At 36.1% G+C, this 16,233-nt stretch overlaps 1 pseudogene; it reads right to left on the bottom strand.

Moving 5' to 3' along the window:
- Window positions 1-845: 845 nt before the first annotated feature.
- LOC149551215 (carotenoid cleavage dioxygenase 8 homolog B, chloroplastic-like) lies at window positions 846-14,728 on the bottom strand (annotated as a pseudogene).
- Window positions 14,729-16,233: the final 1,505 nt, after the last annotated feature.

The raw sequence follows: 16,233 nt of genomic DNA on the forward strand, positions 1-16,233 counted from the left end.
GAAAAAATATTAGATAAATAATTAAACTATATAGGTAAACATGTAATCAAAGAAAATATTGAGATAAAACATATATAAAACATGGACATGCTCATGCACTCAAAATTCAAGAAACAAATCCACCATGATCACCATTAAATAAATTTTCGTCTTACACACTAGATGAACACCCCCACCTCATTAGATTGCTTTCATCTAAAAATGAAACATTGACAATTGATATTGTTGAAACTTTAAGATATAAAATAACAATTTCAAGAATGTAATATTTTTTTACATGAATTAAAATGAAATGCAAAATAAGAAAAGGATTTGATAAATAGTTTGATTATTCACATTGAATTTATGTTGGAGTTGATAGTAAATCCCATAACTTCTAGGAATTTCATGTAATCACTAGATCTATCCCGTCAAAGGAAAAATCCATGACTATGAAAAATTCAGCAAGGGATTGATCGAAGCAAGTATCTAATATTTAGATTAGTCTGTAATAAATTGGATAGAATAAGATGATTACAATGTATAATAAGGAATTTGTAAAGATAAAAACATTAAATTCTAGATGAAATTTCAATTGAGGATTAATTTAGATCATGTGATAGTATACGAATTAAATATATAGAGAATTATTTTTGACTAATTATTATAAATACCAGAAGAAACATAGATAATTGCATTAACATAACAATCTCAAAATTGATTTAAAATATATTTTAAAATACATAGAATCTTTGTAAATGATAATTCACAATACATTGCTTTATTTAATATAATTAAGAAATTTCATTTAATATTACATATTACATGCTGAAATGCTGAAATTCAATTTATGTACTTTGTATCCATTAAGGAGCAGGAACCCAACAACCATGTAATCCATATGGCATTTTTTCTCGAGCAATCTCAGTATATGTTGATCCATCAAGAATGAGGGAATATCCATCCCCATTTCTATCACTTATTAATGACATTGCCACTCCTACAACAACATGCATATCTCTCAAAGTTAATAATAATAATATGTAAGAATATCAAAATTATCAAGCATAGATTAAAACAGGGGTGGTCAATTTCTTACCATCATCTTCTTCATCAGCCCCTAGATGACCTACAAAGAAGGGTTCAGATGGAACTCCTCATTCATCATACCAGTTCTTGGTTGTTTTCTCCTTTAAATCAATCTATAGCAATATTCCACACATGAGATAAATATCAATCCCATGTGCATTAGAATATACATAGAATTAATTCTATAAGTAAATAAGAGTTGTTAAAAAGATGAGTATTTAGAGTTAGTATTCAAGCAGAAACATCCTTGTTAGGAGTTCTCATACGTAGATGAATTGTGAGCTATTAAATTGATAGAATGAGGTAGTTTAAGTGCTAGACTTAAAAATCAATGTTCTACATTTATTTTAGCAATTTTAAATATTAATATGAGTGATATTTATAATGCTAAAAATGAAATATTTATATTTTTATGCTTTACGTTTGTTTTTGATATTTTATAATGTTATAATGAACTTATAAATGGTATATTTTTATCTAAATTTAGCTCATATCTTTATATTATTCTAATTCAAAATCACCCATTCTTAATCTCTAGATCTTTTGTTTGTCATCCTTAATTACATTTATTAGCATAGCATTGGCCTGATTAGCTTAGTAATCATGGATTAGAAAGTTTAAAATTTAAAATTTGAATTTCCAAATTCACACATCATTGACCTTTCTACTAACTATTATGAGGTAACCTAACTTATATCGTAGTATTTTTGTGATCCCATGATTCAATGAAGCTCTTAAAGATGAGAATTGTATAAGATTCCATTAGTTTAAAGTAAAGAACATTTTTTGATTTAACTATGTCTATTATTGCATAAGCATTTTATAATAGACTTGATGATCCATTACTAGGTATACAAGAGCATTGTCAAAATCATTGATGCAAAAGTACATACAATTAAATCTCGAAACACACTTTAAGCTTTCTTAAAGGTGATTCTCAACATTGTGCATCCTTACTAAAATTTGGATGAATCAAAGCGAATAGAATTCAACAATCATTTTTTGACTAATCATTTTCACAAGTACAATTTTAAATCCACATGCTAATTAACTTCAATGTCAAAACAAAAAAACACAACCAACTTTCAAAATTTCAACTGGTCATTTGATCAATTATTGAAATGCTACTACTTTAATTAATTAGTTCCCAATATCCTTTGTAATCTATTTAGACTATAATATATTTTCATCATCAATTTTAAATTAAATATTATATTTTATCTATTTATTTTCTACAAATCAATCAATATTTATTATTCTAATCTTAATAAATTTGTACAAATTAACTATTTATTTACTTAACCTTAAATGCTATGTTTTTCACTACAATACTTCAACAAATTACATCACTTCTCTTTCAAACTTGACTTTTTGTTATTTTCACAAAACTATCAAACTTCTTATACTTTAATAACATTTTGTAGTCTTAGCACATGTTTTAAAATAAGATTGCTATCATCTTATCTTTGTCTATGTTCAAACACAAGTCTAAATTCTGTTAGACTTTCAATGCAATATAAAAGACAAATCCTATAATCCTATAGTACAAGAAGTAAAATATATAGGATAAGGAATATGTAATCTTGGTGAGGGTATCGGGAAAATTGCAAAGGCATTCTGCTCCTTAGGCATATGCATAACGATATGGCTTCCCTATGTATTTTGGATTTACACTACACATGTCCATCCCTTTGCCATGCTCCTTTGGAGGCAATGCGGCTTCTAGTTTTCCCCACGGACTGCCATCTAGGGGTATGGTGAAATGTCCCACTCTGTTCACATCAATTAATAATAGTATTTCAATTAGGTATAGTAAGAAAGATCTGAATTCATATAAAAGATGGAAGACTTTAATGAGAATCTGATGGTTTGAGGTTGTGGGTAGTTCTTCATAGTCTCAGATTCAAATCTCTTTCAGAGTAAAGAAGTGAGACATCTTGCTAACAACTAATCTCACCTAAGTAAGATTAGTTTCACCCTAGCTCGCATCGACCGCTGATCATTGCCGAGCTAGATCACTGGAACATCCCATATTAAAAAAAAAAAGGAATCATGAGTGAGAAATATTAATATAAATTTAAATTTCAACTCACAACCCTAACCCTAAAAGGTTTGCTCGACACTCACAATTGCCGAGTGCCAGTTTTGCTCGGCACTTGAAGAAAAGTGCTTGGCACAGGAAGGTGTCGAGTGCCAAAAATTACTCGGCACTTGCTCGGCACATGAAGGTGCCGAGTGACAGGAAACAGGTGCCGAGTGAACTTGACACAAAGAGGAGCTCGACAATAAATGCCGAGTATGCCTGGCTCACAAAGGAAATGCTCGGCAACAATAGATGCCGAGTGAGCTCGGCTCCAACTAAAGTTTATAACTTAGAAAATTCCAACGTGAACGCATTCACCATTAAAACCAGAGAGTCAAAGCTTTAAGCTTTCAACCAAACTTATCAAATGCAATGAATAGAAGAGTAAGAACAATGGATTAAGTATGTTGCTTGCTTTCTATTCAATCTTGCATTAAACTATTACAAAATCTAGGAGCATTCGGCTTCAACCAGAAAACCCTAAAATAACCCTAAATTGATAATACTGCAAGCTTTAATAAACCTTTAAACCTACAACTCTAATGGCTGCATACAATGGTGCCTGGAGCAATCACTGCTTCGACATGACAAATCCAAACACAAACAAACTTACAGAGTGAAAAAGGAACCACATGCAACTGCAGCCACAAACTTCCTTCTTCCTTCTTCCTTCTCTGCTCAACTTTGTAACTTCTCTCTGATCTGCTTGATCTACAAACTCTTTGCTAAATGAATGAATAAAATTCCTTTTGTCACATTCCATTTTCCTTCTCAAAGTTCAAATTTTGAAAACTTACCTACCAAAATTAAATGCCTATCGACCATGGAAGCTTGCGATGCTGACAGGGTAGATGGGTGTGGGCTTGAGAACAAACAGCTGGCTCTTAACGTTAATTTCCAACACTTCCCCTTTGTCCTGAGACCCACAAACAAGGATCACTGCTGATCCAAGTCAACTACACCAAGACTCTGTCTTTGGTGCACAAAAGTTCCAATGCTAAAGGCTTGGTGAAAATATCTGCTAGTTGCTACTCTGACTTGCAAAATTCCATCTTGATATCCCCATTCTCCACCAACTCTCTGATGAAGTGATATCTAATCTCTATATGTTTGCTTCTCCCATGGAAGACTGGATTCTTGGACAATGCAATTGATGAGATGTTGTCACAAATTTTTTTGGTTCCATCCTCTTGCCTTTCATTCAAATCTGTCAAGATCTTTCTTAGTCAAATTGCTTGACATGCTGCTGCATTTACTACAATGTATTCAGCCTCTGCTATAGATTGAGCAACAATAGGTTGCTTCTTGGATGCCCATGAAATTGCACTCGATCCCATATGAAACATGTATCCGAAAGTGCTCTTCCTATCATCTAAACTTCCAGCCCAATCACTATTAGTATAGCCAACCAACCTGAAATCATTTGATGCAGTATACAAAATCCCAAATCCCTTGGTACCTTTCACATACCTTAGGATCCTTTTTCCTGCTTGCCAAAGGGAATCCTTTGGTGTTTTCATAAATATGAAAATTAGACTTACTGCATGCATTAGGTCTGGCTGAGTTGTAGTCAAATACATTAGACTTCCAACCATACTTTTGTATAGTGTTGGATCCACTCTCTTGCTAGAGTCTTCCTTGCTCAACTTTAGACCTACTGCTGTTGGTGTGGGGCTGCCTTACTGTTCTGCATTTTAAATCTCTCCAAGATCTGCCTTGCATACTTTTCTTGAGAGATGAAGATGCCATCATGCATTTGTTTTACTTCTATGCCTAGAAAGTATTTCAAGAGACCTAGGTCTATCATTTCAAATTCACTTTTCATGACCTCTTGGAATTCACCAATTAGAGTCTTGTCATTACCAGTAAAAATTAAATCATCTACATACAAGAAAACAATCAATACATTACCATCTGCTACCTTGATGTAAAGAGTGGGCTCACCATTGCTTTTGCTAAAGCCATTGCTCATCAAATATGAGTCAATTCTATTGTACCATGCCCGTGGAGCTTGCTTGAGCCCATAAAGAGCTCTCTTCAATCTATATACTTTATGTTCTTCACCTACAACTTCATAACCAGGTGACTGCTCTACATACACTTCTTCTTTCAATACACCATTTAGGAAGGCGAACTTCACATCCATTTGAAATACCTTCCACTTGTGTTGAGCTGCAATTGATATGATAGCACACACAGTTTCCATTCTTGCAACAGGGGCATATTTCTCATCATAATCTCTTCCATACTACTGTTTGTAGCCTTTGACTACCAACTTTGCCATATGCCTATCAATATTTCCTTCCACATTGCATTTTGTCTTATAGACCCATTTCACTCCAATCACTTGCTTCTTGGGAGGCAATTCAGTTAGCTCCCATGTCTCATTTCTTTCTATAGCATCTATTTCCTCATCCATGGCATTACACCATTTCTTCTCCTTAATAGCTTCCTCAAAATATACTGGATCACTATGAGAAAATAATGCAAAATTAACACTCTCATCATAATCTTCATACCTTTCATCTTGGTATATCTCCCTAAGACTCTTGGTCTTTCTTGGTAACAGGGAGGAGAGTGTGGGATTAAAATCTTCATTGCTGCTGCATTGCCGACTAGCTCGGTCTTCACTGGTACTCAGCACTAACACTCAGTCATGCCTAGAGGAGCTTGATAATGTCTGAACCTGCTTGACTTTTCTTCTATTTGCTCCTTCTTCTTGCTGTTCATCAACATCTTCTTCACTCATAATGGGCACTTTACTAGAAGTGCACGGTGACTCATCAATTGAACCATACCAAGACTGATTTTCAAGAAATTCCACATCTCTTGAAAGCATCATCTTGTTGTTTAGTGGGTCATACAATCTGTATGCCTTTGATTCTGGGCTGTATCCTATGAAAATGCATTTCACACCTTTGTCATCAAGTTTCTGCCTTTTCTCTTTAGGCACATGTGCATATGCAACACATCCAAACACCCTTAAGTGTTCAACTGTCCATCTTATTTGTGACCAAGCTTCCATTGGAATTCTGTCATGGACTGCCTTTGTAGGACACCTATTAATTAGGTAAACTTCTGTTGCCATAGCCTCTCCCCAAAATTCAGTTGGGAGACCTTTCTCTTTCATCATGCTTCTTGCCATTTCAACAATGGTCCTGTTCTTTCTTTCAACCACTCCATTCTGCTATGGTGTATAGTTGGCTGTGAGCTCTTTCCTAATGCCATGTTTCTTGCAAAAATTTACAAAAGAATTGGAGGTCTACTCCCCTCCTCTATCTGATCTAAGGACTTTGATATAATGTCCACATTCTCTCTCAGCCTGGGCTTTAAATTTTACAAATTTATCAAATGCTTCAGATTTATTCTTTAAGAAATACACCCATGTCCTACGATTGAAATCATCAATGAATGTCATAAAATAAGTACTCCCCCCAATGGAAGTAACTTGCATAGGGCTGACTAGGTCAGTATGCACTAACTCTAATGGATATCTAGCCCTCCTAGAATTTTCAGAATTAAATGGAAGCCTATGTTGCTTACCCAAAATACAAGCCTCACACTTGTCACAAGAATTTCCTACATGTGGCAAACCTTCTACCATTCTTTTATTTGACAATAAATTTAAACCAGCATAGCCAAGATGACCATACTTGAGGTGCCATAGCCATGAGGGGTCTTCAATTACACTCGTTAGAGCTGATTGTGTGGGAGGTGCAACACTAACTTGAGATGAGAAACATGTCTCAATCCTCAAGGGAAACATTTTGTTCTTTGTCATTTGAATTGCTGCAAGTAGGTTCTTGGTCCCATCTTTTTCATGAATGATACAACTATCATTCTCCATCAACACTTTGTATCCATTTTGAATGAGCTAACCAATGCTCATCAAATTGTGCTTCATACTAGGGTCGAAATACACATTTTGTATTTCCCTTTTCTCACCTTTCTTGGTGCGGACCATAATAAATCCTTTACCCACAACTGGTAGGGTTCCATTGTTACCCATCTTAATTTTTGATTTGAAACTCTTGTCAATGAATGAAAACAAGGTTTCATTACCACTCATGTGGTTGCTACATCCACTGTCGAGGTACCAAACCTCAGGGCTTCCTTCTTCACCAACATTACACACGATGAAGGCAGTGTTTTCACTTCCCATATTCACATCAGCCACATTTGCTTGTCCTGACTGATCTTTCTGCTTCTTCTAGCATTCATTTGCATAATGCCCATATTTATGACAGTAGTAGCATTCTACATTACTCTTATTTGAGTTGTAGTTTTTCTTACCTCTTCTTGAAGTATTGTGTGAGGTACTTGCTCCATCTGCTCTTCCTGAACTTTCTGTTGTAGCATTTCTTTTTCCTCCATTACCTCGGCCTCTACCTCTGGAGTTTCTGCCTGAGCCATTTCTTCCTCTCCCCCTTCCTCTTGGATTTGATTGAGCCTTGAATGCTTGCTCTTGGGTAGAAGAAGATGTGGATCTATTTATCCTATACTCACGGGTTTGAAGAGAACCCATCAACTCATCCATTGTCAAAGTAGTGAGGTCTTTTGCCTCTTCTATGGTCATGACCAAATGGTCATATTTATGAGGTAAACTCCTTAATATCTTTTCCACTATCCTCTGCTCTTGATAGTCTTCTCCATTTGACTTCAGTTGATTAATCACATTGGAGGTCCTTGAACTGAAGTTTGCAACTGATTCATTTTCCTTCATCTGAAGGTTCTCAAACTCCCTCCTTATATTCTGTAGCTTTACAATATGGACTTTATCAGTCCCCTTGAAGTTCGTCTCAAGGATATCCCATGCTTCCTTTGCATAATTTGCTGCTGCAATCTTAGGGAATATAGACTCTGTCATTGCTGCTTCAATGAGACTTAATGCCTTAGCATCCTTCCTCCTTGACTCTTTCAAATGAGTCTTTTGTGCATTTGTGAGGGCAACATACTGAGTTGGATCAGTTACATCATTGAATCCATTGACCACAAACTCCCACAAATCATTTGCAACCATAATGGTCTTCATCTTCTTTGCAAATGTATCATAATTCTATCCATTAAATGATGGTGGCTACTACCATATCTTTCCTGCATCTCCTGCCATGATAAATATCCCAAGAAAAAACAAATGCCCTAACTTACTGTGGATGTGGGGTCTCAAAGCTCTAATACCATGTGAGAAATATTAATATAAATTTAAATTTCAACTCACAACCCTAACCCTAAAAGGTTTGCTCGGCACTCACAATTGCCAAGTGCCAATTTTGCTCGACACTTGAAGAAAAGTACTCAGCACAGGAAGGTACCGAGTGCCAGAAATTACTCGGCACTTGCTCGGCACATGAAGGTGCCGAGTGATAGGCAACAGGTGCCGAGTGAACTCGGCACAAAGAAGAGCTCGGCAGCAAATGCCGAGTATGCCCGGCTCACAAAGGAAATGCTCGGCAACAATAGATGCCGAGTGAGCTCGGCTCCAACTAAAGTTTATAACTTAGAAAATTCCAATGTGAATGCATTCACCATTAAAACCAAAGAGTCAAAACTTTAAGCTTTCAACCAAACTTGTCAAATGCAATGAATAGAAGAGTAAGAACAATGGATTAAGTATGTTGCTTGCTTTCTATTCAATCTTGCATTAAACTATTACAAAAGCTGGGAGCATTCGGCTTCAACCAGAAAACCCTAAAATAACCCCAAATTGATAATACTTCAAACTTTAATAAACCTTTAAACCTGCAACTCTAATGGCTACATACAATGGTGCCTGGAGCAATCACTACTTCAACAGGACAAATCCAAACACAAACAAACTTACAGAGTGAACAAGGAACCATGTGCAACTGCAGGCACAAACTTCCTTCTTCCTTCTTCCTTCTCTGCTCAACTCTACAACTTCTCTCTGATCTGCTTGATCTGCAAACTCTCTGCTGAATGAATGAATAACGTTCCTTTTGTCACATTCCATTTTCCCTCTCAACGTTCAAATTTCAAAAACTTACCTACCAAAATTAAATGCCTGCCGACCATGGATGCCTATGGTGCTGACAGGGTAGATGGGTGTGGGGCTCGAGGACAAACAGCTGGCTCTTGACGTTAATTTCCAACATCATGGTGGGTACCTGACATCTGGAAGAACATCCTTTCCAGAGAAGGATCTTAATTCTTGCAGTCTCAATTTATCAAGGATGGTTGTATCTGCATTGTGTTCACAACAATCTGCTATCACTGCCACCACCTTCCCATTCCCATCTTTCTCCTCATAAGCATTTATGAAGTGGAATGCCACAAATAATGGCACCTCAACTGATGCTACCTATCAAACGTTTTTAATGTTTGAAATTCATCATAACATGAACTAATAACAGGGAACCAAGAATTAATTTAATCATGGATTCAAATATATAACCAAGTACCGTTTCTCCTATATGTCTTGACACAACATGCATGAAGGCCCTTGAATCAGGGTGCCATTTGAACTTGTATAGAGGAGTAGGCTCAACTCTTAATAGATTCTCAGCACAGTACCTCAATGGCATCTCAGGAACTATTACATACTTATCTGTTACAGGAAAAGAATGTACCCAACCAGGTGCGGGCCCACATCTACAATCCACCTGAATCAATGCCACAACACATCTGGTTAGATATATCTTAGATTATATTCTGGCTATTTCTAAACAAAAGTCCAATAATTGCTTAAAAATAAAGTGGGTTCAAAGATTTAGATGCATGGTAGATTGCAATATGCTAAAGAGTTCAACTGTGTAATTTGTAGTCAAATTTGTTGATTCATATTTCATGAGTATTGTTTCATACAAACCCATCTCTCATAAGTAGTAGTTCAAATGAACCCATATGTCATTAATTGTCGTTCAGTGAACACACACCTATTGTGATTGGTAGCCATCTATCATTAGCATTGATTAACATTAAACTCATTTCTAATCTTTACTAATTTACATGAATGTATATGATATGAACATAAAATTCAATTGTACAGTTTTTAGTCAAACTTAATGATTCATATTCCAGTATTGCACTCCATACATACTCATCTCTCATAAGTAATAGTTGACATGAACCCATGTCTTATTTATTGTAGTTTAAATGAACATGCACCTATTATGACTAGCCACCATCTCTCATTAGCAATGGACGTTAAACCTATTAATATGAAAATAAATAGTCCATATAGTGCTTATTATATCTAAACGATGCTCTAAGGATAATGTTAGTGAAAGTTAAAAAAATACTAAAATTTCGATTCAAAATATGAGATATATGGAAAATTTCCCTACTCTTCCTATCAAAGTTCTCTCGTTGGATCCAGGTAGCATCCGGACCACATCATAACCAGGTTTGATGAGATCTGGGAGTAAGGTAATGAATTCTGTATCGAACACTATAGGATGTGCTGAATGGATCAGCTCCTAATAAAAAAGCACAAAAACAGTTGTCATATTCAAGATCATAATTCACTTCTTTCTTTGAACCAAAGTTATGTATGACAAAAAAAGATCAAGATTGTTGTAGATTTCAAATAAATTTGATGTGGGGCTGTGAAACTACTCCAAGATTGTCCGTGTATTCAAACTTGCCCATGGTTTCCAAAGTGGCAGGATTGATTTGAATGGACCCTTTCATTGTTTCGGTCAAGCAAACAACTCTCCCATCACCTAACCTGTTAAACCCACATAATTGAATAAGTACTGAATGCAAATATTTCTATGGGTGTTCATTTTTTTCTTTTACCATCAAAATTGAATATAATCAAGAAGAGGGAATCGACCTTGTGACTCCTGTGTTGGCATTGTCTGTTAAGGAAGCACCAGAGAAGAGTCCTGCAATGTCCCCAACACATTCAAAGAAGTTTTCTGACTTTGGAACTTCAGAAAATTCACGATAACAGATTTTGTTGTTCTTTTTAGCAGCCTTGTAAGCCTCAGATTCTAACTGTGCATGTCCTGCAATTAATCTCCCATTCTCGAAGTGAAGACGAACCAGAGTAGAATATCTGCAATGGATAAACATACACCCATCAGAATATAGATATTTACTTGAGATCAATCAGAAAAGTAGCTAAAATCTTGTTTTGGGTGAATTTGGCCGAATGAATATCTCTTAATTCTAGACTCTTAGTTGAAGAGGTTCAGCTAGACTCTTAGTCGAAGAGGTTCAGCCATAAGATTTATATAGAATAGCTAAAATAATTTCATCAGAACCTCTATTAAAAAATGAAAATGAAATAAGATGAAGTTATAACCATCGAAAAGGTGCCTGAAATTGTAGTCACCTACATGAAACTTTCCTGATCCATTTCTCAGGTATGTACCATTCTGTGAATATAAAGGAAACAATCTTTAGGGGATTAACTCAACAATTGTTTGCAATTAACATTCTTTTGAATTCAATCTCAAATCTTTCATTTTTTAAGACAAATTCTATAAATGAAGTGAAGCGAATAAGGAATAGATCAACATAGAGAAACAGAGGCATACACAAGGTCAAACATCCATGAATATAAATAACTAAAGGAAAAAGAAACATAAATAAATTATCATTGCTTAACACAAATAACAGCTACGATACCCTCCCCCACCAAAAAGAAATTATGATATACTGAAATTCTCAAAACAGGTGAAAATGATTAAAATACAAATTTAGACTTAAGGATAACGATCTGGGCATGTTATGTTCCTTGAGAATAGACACCAAGAGAGCTTCTATCCTGCCTCCATGACTAACCAATGTTTCAGGAGACAATAACTCTGTAATGATGGAGAAGAAAGAAGGGTCAGGGTTTTAAGCATTCATAAGAGATCTATAAAATAAAAAATGTCAGCTAAAATACCTAGACGAGTTAACAATTTCATCTAATTGAATCCAAAAGTAATGATCGGAAAGGGAAAAACACAAGAAGGCTGAAAGGAAACCCATAATGGAAATTCTATAACTTAATAAACAAACCCAAGAAGAAAAATTAGATTCTCAGTAGCCAGTGTTTAGGAGAATTTGAGAGGAGACTTTGAGAACCAGAGATAACAGAAGCTTGTGACAAGACATTACAATCGGAAAAAAAGTCTCAGCTATTTTTCAAGCAAATAGAAGATATTTTGAATAGTCAATCAAATCAAAATATTGTTATCAGGATTCAACTATGTAGCTTTCAACTCAAATTTGACTCATCCTTCATAATTGGTAGTGTCCTTTTTTATGAGATTGAATAGTACACTGATCACATGTTGCACCTATGTGATTATCATAGAGGTGAAGCACTGGACCTTCCTAAATGATTATCTCTTGTAGTACTACTCCAACCGACTTAAGCACTTTATGATAGAATTTCCTGAAAATTAAATCTACTTAACTTACTATCCCATTTGTGAAACCTACGACAAGTGCTATTGTTAACCTATTTATTGATCCATCCCACAGCTCATTAACCCATTTGAAACAAAACGTTATACCAGCCATTTTGGGATGTATCCCTCCACTTCAAGTTCACCCTCCCAGCGCTCCCTTGCCGCACTTTGCCATGGCACAAGTTTAAACTTTTGGGTGGAGCCTCCGTTGGCTATATCTTTCTCATCTTCCATTCTCTCAGTACCGGTCATCACAGCTTGAACTTTGCCTTTACTTCTCAATCCATTATACATAGATGGGACCCAATGCAAAGATTTAGAACATGATGATTGCCTTGATCCCTTTCTAAGAATCTTTTGGTCATTTGACATATATTTTGAGCTCTGAAAGGCCAGAATGTCAGACTGTAGTAAAGCCATCTCAAGAGATTTTTCCACTACAGGAGATCAAAAGAAGACTTTAAAAGTAGTGAAATATACATATGATCCTTGGACTATAGAGTGTGTTTCAATAAGAAGGCGACAATTGGCCTTGTCTACGAAGTGGAGGGAATATAAATCAATATATTCGACAGCAGGCTCTATTTTGTCTGTCATTTTCTTTTGGAATCTTAGAAATCTTCTTCCCAAGTCCTTTTATATGGCAGTTGCGGATTTGGCACCGAGGAAGATTTTGTTGTTTATTAATTTTTGAATTTTTAAAACATATTTTAGATCAAACTTTCAAAATTATATAGTTATTCAATTTAGAAGTATAAATCTTGATGTTGGCTTTTTTGGCTGAGTAAGGATTGAAGAGATCCATAAATTGTTTACATTTTTCTTGAAGAAATAAAATTAAAGACACATCGTGAAGAAATAATGTATCAGTTTCATATTGATGAGAGTGAGGTGGTGCATTGGAAGTATACGCGATTGCCTACGTGCATGGCTTTCCAATTTTGAATGCTCTAGGTCATTATATTTTTTTGTGGGGTTTTTAATGCATAATGCACATAGCCTTCCATTATTTTTAATGTAGAAGAAAAGTAGTTTCAACTACCACATTCCTAGATAGTTGACGCTTTATCCACTAGCTTTGGTAAGAATACTTTAAAAAATAAATTAAATATTTTGTTTCATTGCTTTATTTTTGATGATTTTCTTAATTAACTGTTTCATTAACATGAAAAGATGATGGTACCTTTAAATAAAAATAAAAATTGATAGATAATAAAAAAGATGCTCAACTTCAAAACAAAGACAAGAAACATAAAAATACAGGTAAGTGTATACAATGCTAAAAAGCTAGTGTGAATTCAATATAAGAAGGGTTATAATCATAGGCCAACCTTAGACAATTCTAGAGACATCATTGTTTAATGGACACCCAAAGAATGAGTGTTCTTTCTCTTTAGGAGTATCTTTGGCTAAGTTTGGATTAGGAAGAAGGTTAGCCTCTTTGGATTAGGAAGAAGGTTAGCCTCAAGAAATTAATATTGTTAGAGCCAAGCTATCTAGTAGCTTACCCATGAAAGCAGACAAATGACTATTGAGAGGACTAGGACCAATCTTTGTAGGCCACACTATCTTTAGAACCTTAATGTTGCAAGCCATAGGAATGGGATCCTTTTTTTTTTGATGAACAAACCTTTTCCATTAATAAAAATATTAAAGATACATATTCACAAAAAAAGAGGTCGGGGGATATTGGATCACCCTATGAGTTCAAATGGCCCAAGGCTGAAAATCAACTATTTATCAAAAAACATATATAAGCAAAAACATGAAACTCCAAGCTGCAAGAGCAGTGCTAGCCGAAGGAGGGTCTTTATCATCAGAACTCCATAAATCCTTAGGGTCAGTGGTTGGCTCAAGAGGAGTCCAATCGTCAGTAGTAACCTCTTTTTCTTCTAAATAGCCCTGGGAGGAGAAATGACAAGAGCCAGCCAAGAGAAAGCCCACTTGGGATCATGGTGAGCAGATGGCCAACCCACATCAATGGCAGCAAGGGGAGCCACCAAGGACCAACCCAAGCTCAACCTCTGGGAAGGCAAGGCCGAGTGTTGACGGCCATGAAATCCACCATTGGGAGAGTGATGATGAGGCTGTGACCTAGGGATTTGCGAGCGGCGAGTAAAACTGCTCTATCCTTGCCGGCGACCACAGGGAGGAGTGCGGTCACCAAAAAAAGTATCTGAAGGTACTCAGGCAACCATACAAGGGGCATTTCCCTAGTGAGCAAGTAGCTCCTATAGGTGAGTCACTTCTAGCATGACCTTGTCAGTTTGTACTTGAATCTGCAACATGACATTATTACATATACGTGCTTTAGAGTACATTGCAACATGAATATTAATAAAGTTGTGAGACAATAAAACATCATTATGATCTTTCCAGATTGTAAACAATATCTCCATTTTGAAAGTATGCCAGTCTAGGAACATCACCCAGAATTACCATATACCAAGTGAAGGCCTTTGGATGAAAAGGCTTGAAAAAATCATATATCCAGAGCTAGTAATTTTGAGCTCTTCTACAGAACCAAAAAAATGCAAAAAGCTTTGAGGTTGGCCACAAAAAGGGCATCTAGGATCAGGGACTCCCAAATGTCGAAGCCGAGTGCCCAAAAGAAAACCTTGGAAGAGGAGACACTAGGCGAAGTGAGAAATCTTTGGCTTTGTGATGGTATGCTAGATAGTGGCAAATCTAAGACTCCAAGTCTTATGCAAATAATGCAAATGCCAGTGCTAGTTGAGAGTGTCAACCATCAAAAGATGGGGCATCAGCCATCGATATCCTAGCCTAGTCTTATAACTAGTCACTAGAGTGGCACGATACCATTTCCAATCTTTCCACCATGGGCGAGATGAGTGAATTCCAAGCTTGTGCAACAGATTGGGAGGAACTGTAGAAACTAGAAGATCAATTGTTTGTCGATATGGATAGATAAGCTTATATTGGACTTGTAGATCCTCCCATGAGCGAAGGCTCATAGTAACCCTAGAGAATAAATCTCTAGGAGTTCTAATACCCTTGCAAAATAATCGCAAAGCATTGGCTCCTTGAATCTTGGCTAAAGGCGCAACTTGCATGGAAAACAAGGGTGACCACCAAAGGTTTTGTTGATTCATTGATAGCCCATCTTTGAATCCATTACCAGCCTACTGAAGCTAAGGATTGAGAGCTTCCCAAGATTTCCAAATGCTCTTAGCAACAAAAGTGCCTTGAATCTAAATAGGTTTAGAGGTCACAAGAAGGGTTTGAAGACCAATCTCCTTCCAGGCTAGATAGTTAACCATAAAGCCTAAAGAAATTTAGTGATGTAGCAAAATTTTCTAGGCTTTATCCCCTAAGAGAGCCTGTATGAACCACTAGGCACAGAGGACTATCCCCTGCTTGTAGGTGGAGAGTAATCCAAGGCCACCATAATCTTTGGGCAAGCAAGAGAAGTCCTAGACAGCTCTATGAAAGCCATGATGCACAACATCAGAGGCCCAAAGAAAGTCCTTGAGAAGACATTTGAGCTTAAGGTACAAGGCTTTAGAGAGAGCCCAACAAGAAGAATAGTACACTTGAGTAGCATAAAGCACTTTGGAGTAGATTTGAAATTTTCCCGCAAGAGAAAGGGGATTAGTAATCCAATAGTCCAACTTCTTCTCAATTCAAGCAAGCACAACATTTCATAGGTCCATAGGAGATGCTCGAAAAGTAAATGGAATGCCCAAAAATCTA

This window comes from Cupressus sempervirens, chromosome 6 (assembly GCF_028749045.1).
Source record: "Cupressus sempervirens isolate cs-2001-9-10 chromosome 6, ASM2874904v1, whole genome shotgun sequence".
NCBI lineage: Eukaryota > Viridiplantae > Streptophyta > Pinopsida > Cupressales > Cupressaceae > Cupressus > Cupressus sempervirens.